This window comes from Eubalaena glacialis, chromosome 1, assembly GCF_028564815.1.
Source record: "Eubalaena glacialis isolate mEubGla1 chromosome 1, mEubGla1.1.hap2.+ XY, whole genome shotgun sequence".
In the NCBI taxonomy this organism is placed as follows: domain Eukaryota; kingdom Metazoa; phylum Chordata; class Mammalia; order Artiodactyla; family Balaenidae; genus Eubalaena; species Eubalaena glacialis.
The window spans coordinates 185,707,169-185,723,083 of NC_083716.1; positions in this window are offsets into that span (position 1 = coordinate 185,707,169).

A 15,915-nucleotide genomic window follows, 5' to 3' on the forward strand; every position below is an offset into this window, starting at 1 on the left:
CTTATGGAAATTAGACGGAATGAATGAATAGAATCTTGAAGCTTGTGTCATCTTGATGTGGTGCAATATGGAGAGCTCAAGAGCAGGGAAGATGGACCATATATATTACAGACATAGGTCAAGTGTCTATCCTCCAAAGCTGCTTATCTACTCACTGTTTTTGGACGTTTTTAGACTTTGCAGTATTGTCAAGATACTTGCCTTTTGGCATTTACATCCTTATATGACATTCAGAGTTAAGAAGGAAGGAAGAAAGGAAGGGTAGGGGAAGGGAGGGGAGGGGAGGGGAGGGGAGGGGAGGGGAGGGGAGGAGAGGTGAGGAAGAGACCAGTTAGTAAATAGCTAACATACTACTCTGGAAAGAGTCCATGTTATTGGATTAGTGAACAATAATGGACAATATGTGATATCATGGTAAGCATTAGCTTTAAAATTAAATATTCCATAGTTGGCATATAGTAAGCTAGCCCAGTGGAAACCAAATACTACTCAGATTTGGGGAGTTTGCTGATGCAGTAAGATCTTATTTTACCACCTTAACAGTGGGGAGGAGTCCCACAGATAATCCGAAACAGCTGATGATTCAAATATAATGCCTACTTAGTTTTGGAATGCATGGTGTGACTCTCTTTTTGAACATTATAGTCATAGCAATTCAATAAATATTTATTAAGCATATGCTCGGTGCTGAATACTGTGCTAAATTATTATGATTTGGGATTCTATCATTGCTTGTTGGCTCAACAAACGTCTAATGAGTGGAGACTTTTGCCAGGCACTGTGCTAGATGATGGCTAAACAGTGGTGACCAACAAGACAGTTATGGTTCCTGTACTTTTGGAGATTGTGGTTCACATAAACTACTAATAAATTCTCAGTAATCTATGACTGAAACCTAGACTAGGATATGTGTAAAACTCAGGCAGTGTCTCCATCTACACAACTGTGGTTGCTGTCAGACTTTGTTTATACTCCATTGGACCAGTTACCAAAGGAGGGACTTACTGGGGGTTATTTGAGAAATGGGTACAGTTTTTAAGACTAATGTAATAGTCCTTTGTGAGAGAAAAGAGTAAAATTAAGGTCTCTTATAATTCATTAAATTTTTTTGTGCATTCTTACTGTGTTAAACACGATTCAAGCACTGGGATTATAGCAATGCATGCAATAGACAGAATCTCTGCTCTCGAAGAGATAATAAGCACAGTAATATGTGGCAATAGTACATCTATAAAGTCCCTTCCACTCATAAAGTGTTTCAAAGTTGAAATATAGGCTTATCATTGAGCTATTTTTACACAGAGAAGTAGAAAAGCAAATTCAGGAAGTGCACAGGGAAGAATGCGTTGACCCAAACAACCCGTTCTGATGGATTAGCATCTGTGTTCCTTGAGTTACAAAGGCAAGCAAACCTACATCGGGGACACGGGGGGCAAGGGAGTGCTGCTTAAAATTCGAGGCTTCTCTTTGTCCTACTTTTTTACTACCTCCAGTTACAGGTGCTTTAGTAGTAAGATTGAATTAATTGCTTTCTACAATTGTTTACAGGTATACTAATAGTCACTCACATTTAATGGCACATTAAATATGAAAAGTTTATTTTAGACACGTGTGATACTTCTATCAAAATAAGAAAGATCAAAAAGTTGGTCTTGTGTATCTCAGTAGCACTGACTCCAGGGGCACGTGCAATTTTGCTCCTACCCTACATGGGCTTAGGCAACTCGAATTTTGCAGTCTCAGATTTGTCAGTTGTAAATTGGTGATTATAATATCTACTTCAAAGGGTTTGGGGGAAGATTAAATGACAGAATGAATGTGATAGTGCCCAGGACAGTGAGAATCTGACAGATGGTAAGCATTTAGTTTGTTTGCTGCTGCCAAACATGACATAAAAGAAAATCATTTCTGTGCTTGGTAATATTAATTTGATCATTATCTAACTACCCAGCTGAATATCCAGAATAGTGTTTCCTAAGAAATATTTGAGAAGTCCAAGAGTGAGCTCATAGAAACACACGTCATGTCTTTCCCGGAAGGACCTCAGAAGGTGACATGACATTTATATGTGGAATTAAGGCAAAGCTCAAGAACTACTGGAATCTTAAAGAAGATATAAACTGGGTTTCTGGGAGGTTGGGATAGGAAACCTTAAACCAGATCAAATCCAACCACAAGCAGATGCTCACTGGTGGTGATATTACTGTCAAATAATAAGATTTACATACACCAAAGTGAGGCAGTCTGGCTCATTTTATCCAGTGACTACTGCAGGCACAGACCTAAGGATTAAGGGCTCTTTTGGGACCAAAAATATCTTTGGAGCTGAAAAATAAGTTTTGCTCTGAAATATAAAAAGGAATTTGCAAAAATGAAAAAGAATAGATGTTTATCAAATGCCTACAAAAAAAGACATGTTAACTAGTCAACTGCATTAATGGTGGGTACATTTTAATATGGTTGATATGTTAAGGGCTGGAGGGTTCTCCAAAAGAAAAAGAGTCTGTGTGGGACAAAAATCTAAAAATGACCCTGAAGGCAGCTCTACTGTCTTGAAAACAAAGGTAAGCTTTGAAATATTTGCAAGACACTTTGAGCCTTAAATGATGATTTATGTTATGGAATTCTGAAGCTTTTGTATGTCTGTTGCAGAGATTTAGGCCTTTTACCTCTGTGTTTTACCCCATCTATTTCAAATTCCTAGTCAAATTCCACCCCTCACCCTCCTGCCCCCACCCTGGCGGCCTACGGTTCCTCACCTAATTATAAACGTAGAATCCTTTTGAAGCAAGCCCTTACTGTGAAAGTGAAGTGCGGGGCACTGTATATCCTCTGGCTACCCCTCTATCCACTACCCACCCCCTTCCATTCTATGGGATGTGCTGGCAGGAGAGAGTTTGGGGTATTTACTCCTTTGGCTCCCTCCTTGCCTAGCTGTAGTTTGGCTGCATCCTTTTTCTACTTGTGACCATGCTCTTGTTGGGGACCCCTTTCCTACAGATACTCTCTTTGGGTTCTGGTAATTGTTCCTTTGCCATGTTTTTAGCTGGGCTTTCTACTGGTGCTTTTCCCAGGGCTCTTCACCATCCCCTGTTAGTGTTCATGAACCTGCCCACACCTTGTAATAGTCCCTTTACTAAACTCTCTTCAGTTATGCTATAGAGTTGCATGTGTTTCCTGCCTGACTGTGACCTAACCTAGTTGTATAGAGACAATAATAAAAACTTGTTACAGATACCATATGATATCACTTATATGTGGGATCTAAAATATGACAGAAATGAACTTATCTACGAAACAGAAACACTCACAGACATAGAGAACAGACTGTGGGTGCCAAGGTGGGGAGGGGTGTGGGGAAAGCAAGGATTTTGGGAGTTTGGCATTAGCAGATGCAAACTATTATACATAGAATGGGTAAACAACAAGGCCCTACTGTATAGCACAGGGAACTATATTCAATATCCTGTAATAAATCATAATGAAAAAGAACATGAAAAAGAATAAATATATGTATAACTGAATCGCTTTGCTGTACAGCAGAAATTAACACAACATTGTAAATCAACTATACCTCAATAAAATAAATTTTAAAAAATAATAAAAATTTCTCTCCCCCCTAAGCTAAATAAACCTAAGCAATTACCTTCATTACTGGATAACTGTTTCAATTTCCAATAGACTTCTTCCTTACTCCTTCTTGCCTACAGGCTGCATGTATTTTTTACATTAAGTTCAGACTGCTATTCCTTTCCTCCTCCCTCCCTCTCTTCTTCTCTCCCTGCTTTCTTTTCTTTTCAAGTGATTTGTGAGAGTCCTCCATGTACCAAGAACTATGGGGGCTACAGAAAACATAACATCCTTCACTTAATAGTTGGAAAGACAGGAGAGCTATGTAACAAAGCAGGGGAGATGGTGGAAGGGAAGAGTCAAAACAATTGGTACACTAAGTGCCCAGGAACCCAGAGATGGAGGAGGGCAGTGTAAGGTGAAACAAAAACAGAACTTCTCATGGAGAGGGTAACTTTGGCTGGAAACTTTACATTTCATTCCACAAAAAAAATTGAGGTATTTCAGCAAAAGCGGATAAAATGATATAAGAGAAATGGAAATAAAGAATAACTTTCAGAGAAAATAGAAACAGAGTAGAAAAATAAAACCGTGTCAAAGAACAACATAAACTCACAAACCAAGATGGTAACTCTATTTACTATAGATGATCTTCAGGTTAGATGGTGAACTTCCTGAAAGTTAAAGAATAAAGAGACATGATTTTCAATCTAGAGAGGGAAGCATACTAATTCCTTGGGGAAGTGCAATTTTTTTACATTGAATTTTAAAAATTTATCAGGCACAACTTTACAGAGAGGGTACTGAGTGATATACAGAACATAAAGTGTTTAATAATGTATCTATCACAGATGTAGTGACCTAATTTATATGTTGATATTTTTGGTGGAAGCTTTTAACGAAAGTCAAGGGCATAACATTAAAAGGCAACTCATAAATGCAACTGAAGGAGGAGTTGATGAGATATAGTGCAAGTTTAAAAAAATGAGTGGGAGTGGGGCTCCACCCCCTGATCTGTAAGTAGGATTTATCATATTCGAAAGATCTTTGGTAACTATCATGTCTCTCAGGTGTTCCTTTGATAGGAATTGAAACTGAAAGCCAGCAGTACTCTGGCTAGGATCCTGGTTTTCTGTGTGATTGACTGACAGGTGATTAACATTATTTTTAAGAGTTTTTAACAAAGTTCACATTCCCTGTTGTAAAGTTTTTCACATTTTCTCACTGGCATTAACAACAATCATTACTTTACACTTACCAAGTAATTTATATTTTTGTAAGTAAATCCACTTCCAGTTTGATAATTATGCTCTTGGATTGTAGACTATTGATGTAGAACAGTCCTTAGAGACATTGAATGAATCTTCTCTTTGTAAATGTGTAAGAGGCAAGCAAACATCCTAGGGAAGGTCAGCATGAAATGCAAATCTCTCCCTGTGTCAGAAATTGCTGCCACAGGAGAAGGCCAAAGGTTCTAGCTACACATTGTTTTTCATGAGTTCATGACACAAAAGGGCTTTGAAGATGAAGCCATGTCACGTGTCAATGTTAGAACCAGCCAAGCCAAGCTGTCTGCCTCATACCTCTGTTTCTAAGAGTTTTGTTTAAAGACTTTAGGGGATAGTATTTGGCAGTGGGTATGAGCAGGAATTACCACTAGAAAAAGATATTAAAGGGATTAGTCAGTTTAAGCATTTGATCCTTGAAGTTCTGAGGGTCAGAAGGCTGTGCATACCAGTAAGATAAATCCAGTGGGGTGAAAATTGTTTACGTAGGTTCTTGACATTGAAGGTTTTGACATTTGTGGGTTTGACACATTGTGAGTAACACTATAGAGCCATGGCAGTTAATTTGGGGGAAATGTGAATTTGAATCATGTGTACAATACAGCTGTGTACCAGAGTGTCACCTACTAATAAGTGAGCCTATAGCAGATCAGAGACACATTAATGTGTGGTTTTGTTCTCTGTGCCACATGGAATTATATTAAATGATGGAAAAAACCCTTGTTCTAAAAATTTGTAATAGGAAATATAAACTGGACATATCTTATATGTCTGCCAATAGGGAGTATTTATACTGATACAATAGACCATTTGGTAGCTCTTGAAAAATCAGTGGGAATGTAAATTGATTCAGCCACTATGGAGAACAGTATGGAGGTTCCTTAAAAAACTAAAAATAGAACTACCATATGACCCAGCAATCCCACTACTGGGCATATACCCTGAGAAAACCATAATTCAAAAAGAGTCACGTACCAAAATGTTCATTGCAGCTCTATTTACAATAGCCAGGACATGGAAGCAACCTAAATGTCCATCATTGGATGAATGGATAAAGAAGATGTGGCACATATATACAATGGAATATTACTCAGCCATAAAAAGAAACGAAATGGAGGTATTTGTAGTGAGGTGGATGGAGTTAGAGTCTGTCATACAGAGTGAAGTAAGTCAGAAAGAGAAAAACAAATACAGTATGCTAACACATATATATGGAATCTAAGGAAAAAAAAAAAAAGGTCATGAAGAACCTAGTGGCAAGACGGGAATAAAGACACAGACCTACTAGAGAATGGACTTGAGGATATGGGGAGGGGGAAGGGTAAGATGTGACAGGGTGAGAGAGTGGCATGGACATATATACACTACCAAATGTAAAATAGATAGCTAGTGGGAAGCAGCCGCATAGCACAGGGAGATCAGCTCGGTGCTTTGTAACCACCTAGAGGGGTGGGATAGAGAGGGTGGGAGGGAGGGAGACGCAAGAGGGAAGAGATATGGGAACATATGTGTATCTATAACTGATTCACTTTGTTATAAAGCAGAAACTAACACACCATTGTAAAGCAATTATACTCCAATAAAGATGTTAAAAAAAAAAAAAAAGATTTCGATGCCTCTAGGTTCCTCAGAGCAACATCAAAATAGGGGCTGAGTTTTACCTCATCTACTTTATCTCCAAATGGCAATTCTAGATTAGACACATAAAGTGTGTCTTTATGACACATCCAGCATTAAAAAATTAAAATGACAGTGAACCTTGGTTATAATTTGCTTATTTCCAGTAATGTACTATACAGCCAATGTCATATAATTTAAATATCAATGATACTAATTTTTAATATATGTGTCAATGTTATTAAAATAGCCATATAAACTTCGTACTGTGTTTGGAGTCAAAAATATACTTTAATGCTTATAACATGAACAACAAAGTTTCCTTGGTAATCTCTACTTACAGAAATGGCAGCAATAAACATTAATAATCTTCTAAAATTTAGATTAGTTACTTTCATTGCAAAACGTTTAAGTGATCACACCATAACTCAAGTTTTTAGGTCACTTGAAATAGTATGCTCTGGGAACTCATTGGTAAACTTTCCAAAGGGCATTTAATGCTGGCATTGACTTGTTGGCTATTTATGCTCGTTGGCGGGGCATACAACTCTGAGTAATTGCAAGTGGTTTCTGATTTCCCGCCACCCCCCTGCTCCACCCTGCCAAAAGAAGTTCTTAATGCAGAGAATATTGTCTCCATTCTGAATAAATCTTTGGCATATTTTCAAACAGAAAAGCACTGTAGTCATTATAATCTGCCTGACCTACTATGGCCCTAAGAGACTTTGTTGGCTAGCACTATGGGCTTAGAACATAGAATAGAACATATTTTTCTGGAAACTATTTTGCAGAGTTCTTGGTGGCATTGCTTAAATACCACACGTTGTCAAAACTGTCTGATTAAACATGTAATCCCTGAACCTGAATTCATTCTCAAACAGGACTCTACGGATTTCAGAATGATCCCTACCATTCTAACTTCTTTTACTGTTTCTACTATAGAAATCTGTCAATCTATCTCAATATTCCTATGACAGTGTTGAATTTTTCCATTTTGAGTCTTATGAATTTGGAGCACAGACGTCACCAACATGAAGTTACTGCCTACAAGGCTTGAAGTCTTTAGAAACCAAAGTATTCTCTAAAACAATGTTCCTCAAACTTTAATATGCATAAAAATGACCTGAGAATCTTGCTAAGACGTAGATTCTGATTCAGTAGGGCTGGGGTGGAATCTGAGATTCTTCATTTCCAACAAGCTCCTAGGTGATGCTGATGCTGGAAGTCCTCTACAGCAAGGCTCTAAAAGACACACCGGATAAAATCAAGCAGTTGACTTACGGCAACTTATTCTTTAAGATGTGTAGTTCTAAAGCATTTGTGAAAAATATTTTCCTCCTACCTTATACTAACTCTTCACTTAAAGAGAATCAGGTATGAAGGGGAGGGGCTGCCAAATGTGGACACACAATGGAGAAATGTTCCTCTTTTCTACCAATCTGAAACTTTGCAGGTTGGCTCAAAGACACTAAGTCTTAGAGGTTTACACGACAATGTCTGCATACTAAACTGGAGGAGTCGTTCCTGAAGCTATGCCAGGATTATCAGGGTCAGCTCTGATGGAATGGTCATATGGAGACAGATGATGATGCCTGGGATGACTTTCTATACCAAGTCTTTGTAAGATTTTCAGAAGATACCCATTATGAATATAGATACAATTAGATGCATTTATATGCAAGTTTGTAGATACATATGGATGTGTATGCATATGTACATTTATGTGTGTTTACTCCAGAACAGAAGAAAGGAAGAGGACACAATTTTTTTAAACCAACATCACAGAGAAGAACACTAACACATAATTATAACTGGGTTTGCATTTCCTTCAATGGTTTCCATCCTCGGTCCCATCTGTCATTTAATCATATTGTTATAGCTATTGCTTGACATCTTGTCTTTATCATCTCACCTATGTATTGCCTTAGACAATATTTCCTGTTTGTGGCTGTCATGGAATTCAATTTCAGTGAATTTCACCAGCAAAGTTCCATGAACCTAAAAAATGTTTAATATGACCATTGGGTTAAATTATCTATGCAGTATACAGTTAGTTACTTAGTGCCAGGCAAAACAAATTCTTTATTATTTCCTACCTTCTAAACTTTTTCCCATTAAAATTAATGACATGGTGAGAAAGTATAGGAGAAACGAATTCAATAGCTAGTTCCTTTTTCATGGTGAAAGACTATACCATAGTGAGAAACCAGTATATTTGACTTTGGAAAACTGTCTTTATTTCATTTGATTACTGACCTGTTATAAACAGATCACTATTCTGCAATGGGATGTTAAATAGGAGTATATTCCCTATCAAATATTAAATACCATGAAAATTTTCTCTCTTGAATTGGAGCAACTGCATTCCTTAAGAGCATTTATGAATCAATATTCATACAAGAATAAATATCCCCTATCTGCAAAAGGTGTATGAGAAGATCAGATTAAAGTTATTACCTTTACAAGAATTTAATGTTAAATTACATTTTAAAGAACTCTCAGTGGAGCTAAGAATCAGGCAAGTAAATTCTACATTGTTTCCACGTACTTAGTAGACATAATATACATTTCATTATTTGCATGTATAAACCATTAGCAGTAAAAAAGAAATGAACACACAAAACATTTGTCCCTGCAGTAATCATACATGCTGTAATAACCTTGAGAAATGAACTAGAAAAACCCATCTTAAAAAGCCACATTCAGTACTTTATATGGAAGATACAAATACAATAGCCAATGGATTAAAAAAAAACTGCTGCTTCTCAAGCATGATTTATGATATTGTTATTACATTTAAATAAAAGTAACCTCTAAGTTCTATTTAGAAATAACTCTCTGAATTGCTATCTAGGAGGAATTTAAATGGATATATATTTGGAGCTGATATATTTGTATACAGATCTGAAGAGTAATTCCCCCTTGTTTAGCAGTAATCTGGGAATGCTGTTTGGAAACACCAGTTTTTAAACATACATTTGAAAAACTGGAGAGTTGTGCTGAGTATTTTATCTTGTGGCATGCACATAAATATATGTCTGTATTATACCACTGTTAAAATAAGAAATGTCTATTCTAACTCTTGGTCATCAGTTCCTCATGGCACTGGTACCATTAACAAGAGGTGTTTTCCTAACCTGATTAATCATACATCACCTGGGAATTTTATATATTACCTAATTCATATGGATAAGAACTCATACTAAGAAATAGGTGTACACACACACACACACACACACAAACACACACACACACACAAACACATACACAGCACCAAGATCCAAAACTCTTGAAAAGGTTTTTATTAATTCACAATGACCTTAATGACATGTGACACACTGTGCTACATAACTGCTACCAACAATTCCTCACATTTAAAGAAACCATATAGATTTTCCTAATTCTGAGGTTCTTTGTGAGATGGTACCATCCCTTAACTTACTGAATTTTTACCTATGATGGGATAGAGTCAGAGCACAGAAGAATGGGATTCAAGTGTCAAGAAAACCAGCCCCATAACCTTAGACTGTGGTCATGACTCCCACATGTACATTCTGTTAAGCCTGAGTCATTCTTCATGGCTCATGATCCATTTTTAATTGTAATAGTAAATCAATATTTGTGCAATTATATAATATGCTGCCATAGATTTGAACTAAAACTATGACTGCTTTGCTTGCATATCCATTTATAAGTCCTGGATGGAGTCGTAACAGGGCTTCACTGTTTATATGATTAAATTTATAAAGCATTTGATAAAATATAAGTTTAATACTTGGCCTTTGTGGTACATCAGTTAGTTTTCTTTTAAGTGATAATGTATAATACCAATTACGTTTTGGACAAATGATATATATGACCAAAAATCACCTTCAAGAACATGGAAATGAAGAAAGTACTTATAGTTACCATCTAGAAAATACAAAATGATTAGTTTCATTGAAGTTTCCTGTTAGATGTAGGTACCAAAGTAGTCATTTGTTTTCCATCTTTTAATTAATTAATAGACCAATATATGACTTTATGAAACTGATTGCTTTTGAAAGTATAAGATAATGGCTGACATATTTTAGCTCTGATTTCTATCAAGAAATCTTAGAAATCTACTAGCAGCATGAGTCCATCCTTGCTGAGAGGAAAAGTACTTATCCACGGGAGATACATTCATTCTTGTAGTGCAGCACGTACCAACTGATAAATCATCCACTCTGGGACTTGATGTCAGAGGCTAAAAGGACTCCTTTTGTTCTAATATTATATATGTTATTGTTGGGGAAAGCTCAGCTTTACAACATCATAATTACAATGACTTTCTAATTTTTCTCTTTCTCTGATAATGACAATGGCAGCAAATGATAAAGTTTATGTTCCACATCAAATATTCCCTTGCTCTGTTGAGCACTGTCTCCTTCAAATAATTTACCTCTCTCAAAACCCCCCAAAATAATGCAGGAAGCTGCAAGAAAAATAAAGTGTGAGATGTTGCAACTAGATTACAAGTATCCATGATGTCTGTAATCAATTGTCGGAAAGAGACAAATTCACGTTGCCCACCTTTTGCCTTGGCCTCAAAAGATGCCTGATTCACCATGATTCATTTATTGCTAACTCCCTGCCTTTCTCCTGGATACCATTGGTGCAGGCCTTCTGCTTTTGGTGAACTTGCTATATTTATTTATTAGTTCTAAGAGTTTTTGGAAGATTCTTTGGGATTTTATAGATAGAAAATCATGCTTTCTGTGAACAAAAGCATTTTATTTCTTCTTTTCCAATCTACAGAACTTTTGTTTCCTTTTCTTGTCTTATTCACTAGGTAGGACTTCCAGTACAATGTGGGCTGAGAGTAGTGAGAGAGGACATTCTTACCTTCTTCCCAGTCTTGGGGGGAAAGTGTCCAGTCTCTCACCATTAAGTATGATGTTAGTTATAGTTTTTTTTGTAGATGTTCTTTATCAAGTTGAGGAAATTTCTTCTGTTACTAGTTTTCTGTGAGTTTTTAAAAAATTATCATGAACACATTTTGAATTTTCTCAAATGTTATTCCTGAAGCAATTGATATAATCATATGATTTTTCTTCTCTTGCCTGTAGATGTGGTGCATTGATTGATTTTTGAATATTGGACCAGCCTGCATACCTGGAAAAAATCCCACTTGTATGTGTAAGTTTATTTATTCACTGTTGGATTGGATTTGTTAGTACTGTGTTGAGAATTTTTGTGTCTACATTCATGAGTGATATTGACCTATAGTTTTATTGTAATATCTTTATCTGGTTTTAGTACACTGTGGTATACTTAGGGGACAATGTTCATGTAGAAGATGAATAGTTGCTGATTGACTGAAATATACCAAGGTGATCCCCTAAATCAAGAAGAGAACTGAGGCCTTGCAGCACAACCTGGGAGTGCTTATTGGCAACACTGGTTGCTGTCTATTAGTGAATGTCTCTGGGAATTTTTTTTCCAGAGAAAGACGTATATGGATTTTTCTAAAACATTTTGCATTGGTTTCCTCAGGCTGCTGTAACAAAGAACAGTCGGTCTTCAGTAGCTGCTGATGCAGAACCTGTGGATAAAGGAGGGTCCCACTGTACCATGCTATTTTATGTAAGGGATTTGAGCACTGGTGGATTTTGGTATCTGTGGGGGGAGGAGGTATCCTGGAACCAATCCCCCAGGGATACTGAAGGAGGACTACACCACAAACCGGATGGCTTAAAACAACAGAAATTTCTTCTTTCTCAGTTCCAAAGGCTAGAAGTCCAAAATGAAGGCATCAGTAGGACCAGGCTCTCTCTGAAGTCTCTAGGGAAGAATGCTTCGTTGTTCCTCTCACTTCTGGTAGTGGCCACCTCTGGTGTCGTACGGCTTGCAGCAGCTGCATTACACCAACCTGCTTCTGTCATCACTTGGCCTTTTCCCATGTGTCTCTTCTGTGTCTCCAGGTCTGTCATGGCCTTCTTACAAGAACACCAGTTGTGGATTTAGGGCTCACCCTGACACTTCAACCAGTACAGTCCTCTAATTGAATAACAAAAAATGTCACGCAGACACATTTTATTGTGGCCTCTAACTTCCTCTCAAGGAGCTCCCCACGTACGTTTCCTAGATGTGTAGGAAGTTCATACTGCGAGGGAGGATAACAAAGGTGACTCAGTTTCCTCATCCCGATGTTTGGCTATTTTTCCCCTCTGGTCCTATATTTCCCAACACTTAGTGGAACACAGCAGACAAATCTTTCAGGTTCCCACATACCCCGTTTCCTCACAAGAATCTATCGGGGATTTTTGGTGGGGGAAATGTTCTTATTTAATCTGATAACCTAGACCAGGATGTGAGGAGAAATTCTATTACTCCTTTAAAAAGAATAGAAATGAATAAATGTGCATTTAAGAGGCATCTTCTAGAGCTGCATTAACTTGAATCAAAGGCAGGCCTTTGAGGGTCGGCATGGCAATGGCTGCTAGAAAAGACACTTTGGAGCAGATGGGCATTTAGCCTTTCTGATCCTGCCAGGTACCTGGTTTCCTACTTTGTCTGCATTTCCAGCTGCCCTGCTTGCCAACAGCCTGTTTGTATGGAGGTTTGCATAATACTTATTACAAAGAAAGGCGGCTTTCTGGCATCATTAGAATAACAAGGGTTAGAGATTATTTGCCATGGATAAGGTTCCTTTGTATTTCATCTTGTGAATTTTTATCTTCAGAAGATTTTATTATATGATTTTTAATGCTAATATAAGATAAAATGTCATTTTGTAGTTATTGGATCAATAAAGTTCTTGCAAAAGAACAGTTGCTGAATGACAAAGGGAAAAGTTTATTTCATTAGCCAGCTCCGGAGCTGTTATTTCACAAGTATTGTTATTAAGTGAGTTCTAAATGGGAAAAGAGACATAGCAGGGAGCCATCAGAATACAGATTGGAAACTTTGAATTATGTACCTATTATTGTTTTGGTTTAAAGAAAAGTCATCAATTTTTCCAGCAATGCCTATAGTTAAAATATGTTTTAATTTCACTAGGTTTTTATTACGTTAACTGGAAATATATGCACACAAACGTTCTTGTCTATACAATTCTTTCTGTTCCCGTGTCCTCTAAGGAGGATAGGGTGTTAATTTTATGGTATAAAAAAGAGGATCCAAAGAATTGGATCTGCCAAGTCCTGGCTTAAACAAATGAAATTTCCACTGAACAGAAGGAAGAGCTATCTGGCCAAACACTGAGACTCCAGAATCAAAGACTTGTTCATCTGGAGGAGTGTCATGCATCCAACTTTCACCCCCAATTTTGGGTGGTTCATGATGTTATATAAACTCTCACCCACATAAGGAATAATGGTGTGGGGATTCTTGAGGAAAAGCCAAATTAGCAGCTTTGTGCTTTCCGTTTTGAGGCTGAATTCATGCACAGCTGATAACATTCAAATCTCATCTCATGTGAAGAGAGAGGAGACAATGAATTGTTGTTGCTTTGAGCAGGACACTGTTTCATTTCGTGGATGCAAATTTTTTGGCTCTTTGATGCAGCTGAAGATTCTGCTTATTATAAATGGAAAACAGTCTGTCATGCTTTGGCACTTGCATTGACACGCACAATATCAGAGTGTACTAGGAGAAGATATTTTATTTTGTTTCAGCTAACTTACTTCATGGACACACTTAAAACACTGTACCTACAACAGGAATGTCAAAAGCCTCAGATGGCAATTTCTAGTAAGGCATGGTCATGAATAAAAATAAACAAAGTGGAACAAGATGCAATATTTTTTCCTTCCTTCATTTGGAATTCAAATAGTCTAAATTTTTGGATTTGGCTGTTTTTAGATTTACACTTATGAATGAAAAGCCGGTTTTAAATAAGATCTGTTCACAACCGGATTACTGAGCCCCAGCTACAATAAAATATTGATAATTTGTGCAGTGTTCTAAAGAAGTACATAAATTCTGGTTTTGGCAGTTTGGACTTAGTCACTGAGAGGGGAGACACCCACTTCTCCACTTACACCTGATGATGATTTATACCTGATTATATCTGCTTTAAAATGTTGGGAAAACGATCCTGGATTTTGACTCTTCTCTCCTCAGTATTATTTTGACTGCTAGAGCCAGCCTATATCTTTAAGTTTAAAGTTTCAATTGGGGTGCAGCCCAGAGGCTCTAGAGGATTCTCACTTAAGTTTCGTAGGTTAGATGAGGTTAGAACCTGATTCTGACTGGTCCATAACAAGAAAGAATAATCAGGCGACAAATAACATCTTTCTCTTTTGACATTCCCCGACCCATCTCTCCAAAAAAAAAAAAAAAAAAAAAGAGAGAGACAAAACAAGCTAGGCTTATCTTTGCTTACCTCTGACAACAATTCAAGAAATATTGAGTGTGACTATGTCTTAAGTGCTGGGACTATGATGACGAACAGGGCTGTCACAGATTCTGCTGATAAGGATCTCTCCCTCTAGCCAGGAGACAGATGCTCACATGTGCGATTCCAATGCAACTATTAAGGGACGTGACATGGTCAGCTCAGGTGCTGACAGGGCACATAGCAGGAACATCTACACTGGACTTGAAGGGTCAGAAGGCTTCCTGGGAAGGCTGTGTCTCCAAAGGACCTGGAAGGATAAGCAGGAGTTAAGCCACATGAAGTTGGGTAGAATAGAGTAAGGGAGTTCTGGGAAGGAGGACTGGAGAGAAGTAAGAGCATGATAGGGTAAAACCTGAAGTTTAAGTATCGCTTTATAGGGGCATTGGAAGGGATGAACAGAGACTGGGAATGGAAGCATAGGTACTAAAGGACCTTGTGTGCTACTTGAAGAAATTTAAGGGTGAAGTGGTTAGGAGGTTCTTGCAATAATTTATTTTAAGCCTGTGTCTTAACTATAAGTGATGGTTAGCATTATTGAATGAAATAGCTAAATTTTCCTGCTTCTTTTTCCAAATACTTTAGATATTGTAGAATATGCAAAGATTCAAATGTCAGGATTCCTATGGTAAATTTCTCCTGGAATTGAATGTAAAAAAAACTTTACCATCAAATGTTTATACAACCTTTTATCAGAAAATAAAAACTGGAAAAAATAATTTTGCCTTATAGGAAGCTCAGAACACATTTTGAGTTGCATTCCTTCAAGGTATCGAGTATATATTCTTTAAAATTTCTTTTGGTCATTTTCATTTTCTTGTTGAAAAGTGTTTTTATATTGCTAACTGTCCAGAATTTACTCTAGAAGTAAACAGGTATAAATCATGTATATATCTCAAAATAGAAACATCAGGTCCATTTCCTAAGTTTTTCATTTTTAACCAATACTTTTGGTTCATACTTTCATAAGGGGAATTTTTGATCAAGACAAAAATGTTAACAGAAAGGATAATCACACTGAAGTCTTTGAAATTAAAGTATAACCAAAAGAATAACTGAATAGCTAATTATTCTTCACTG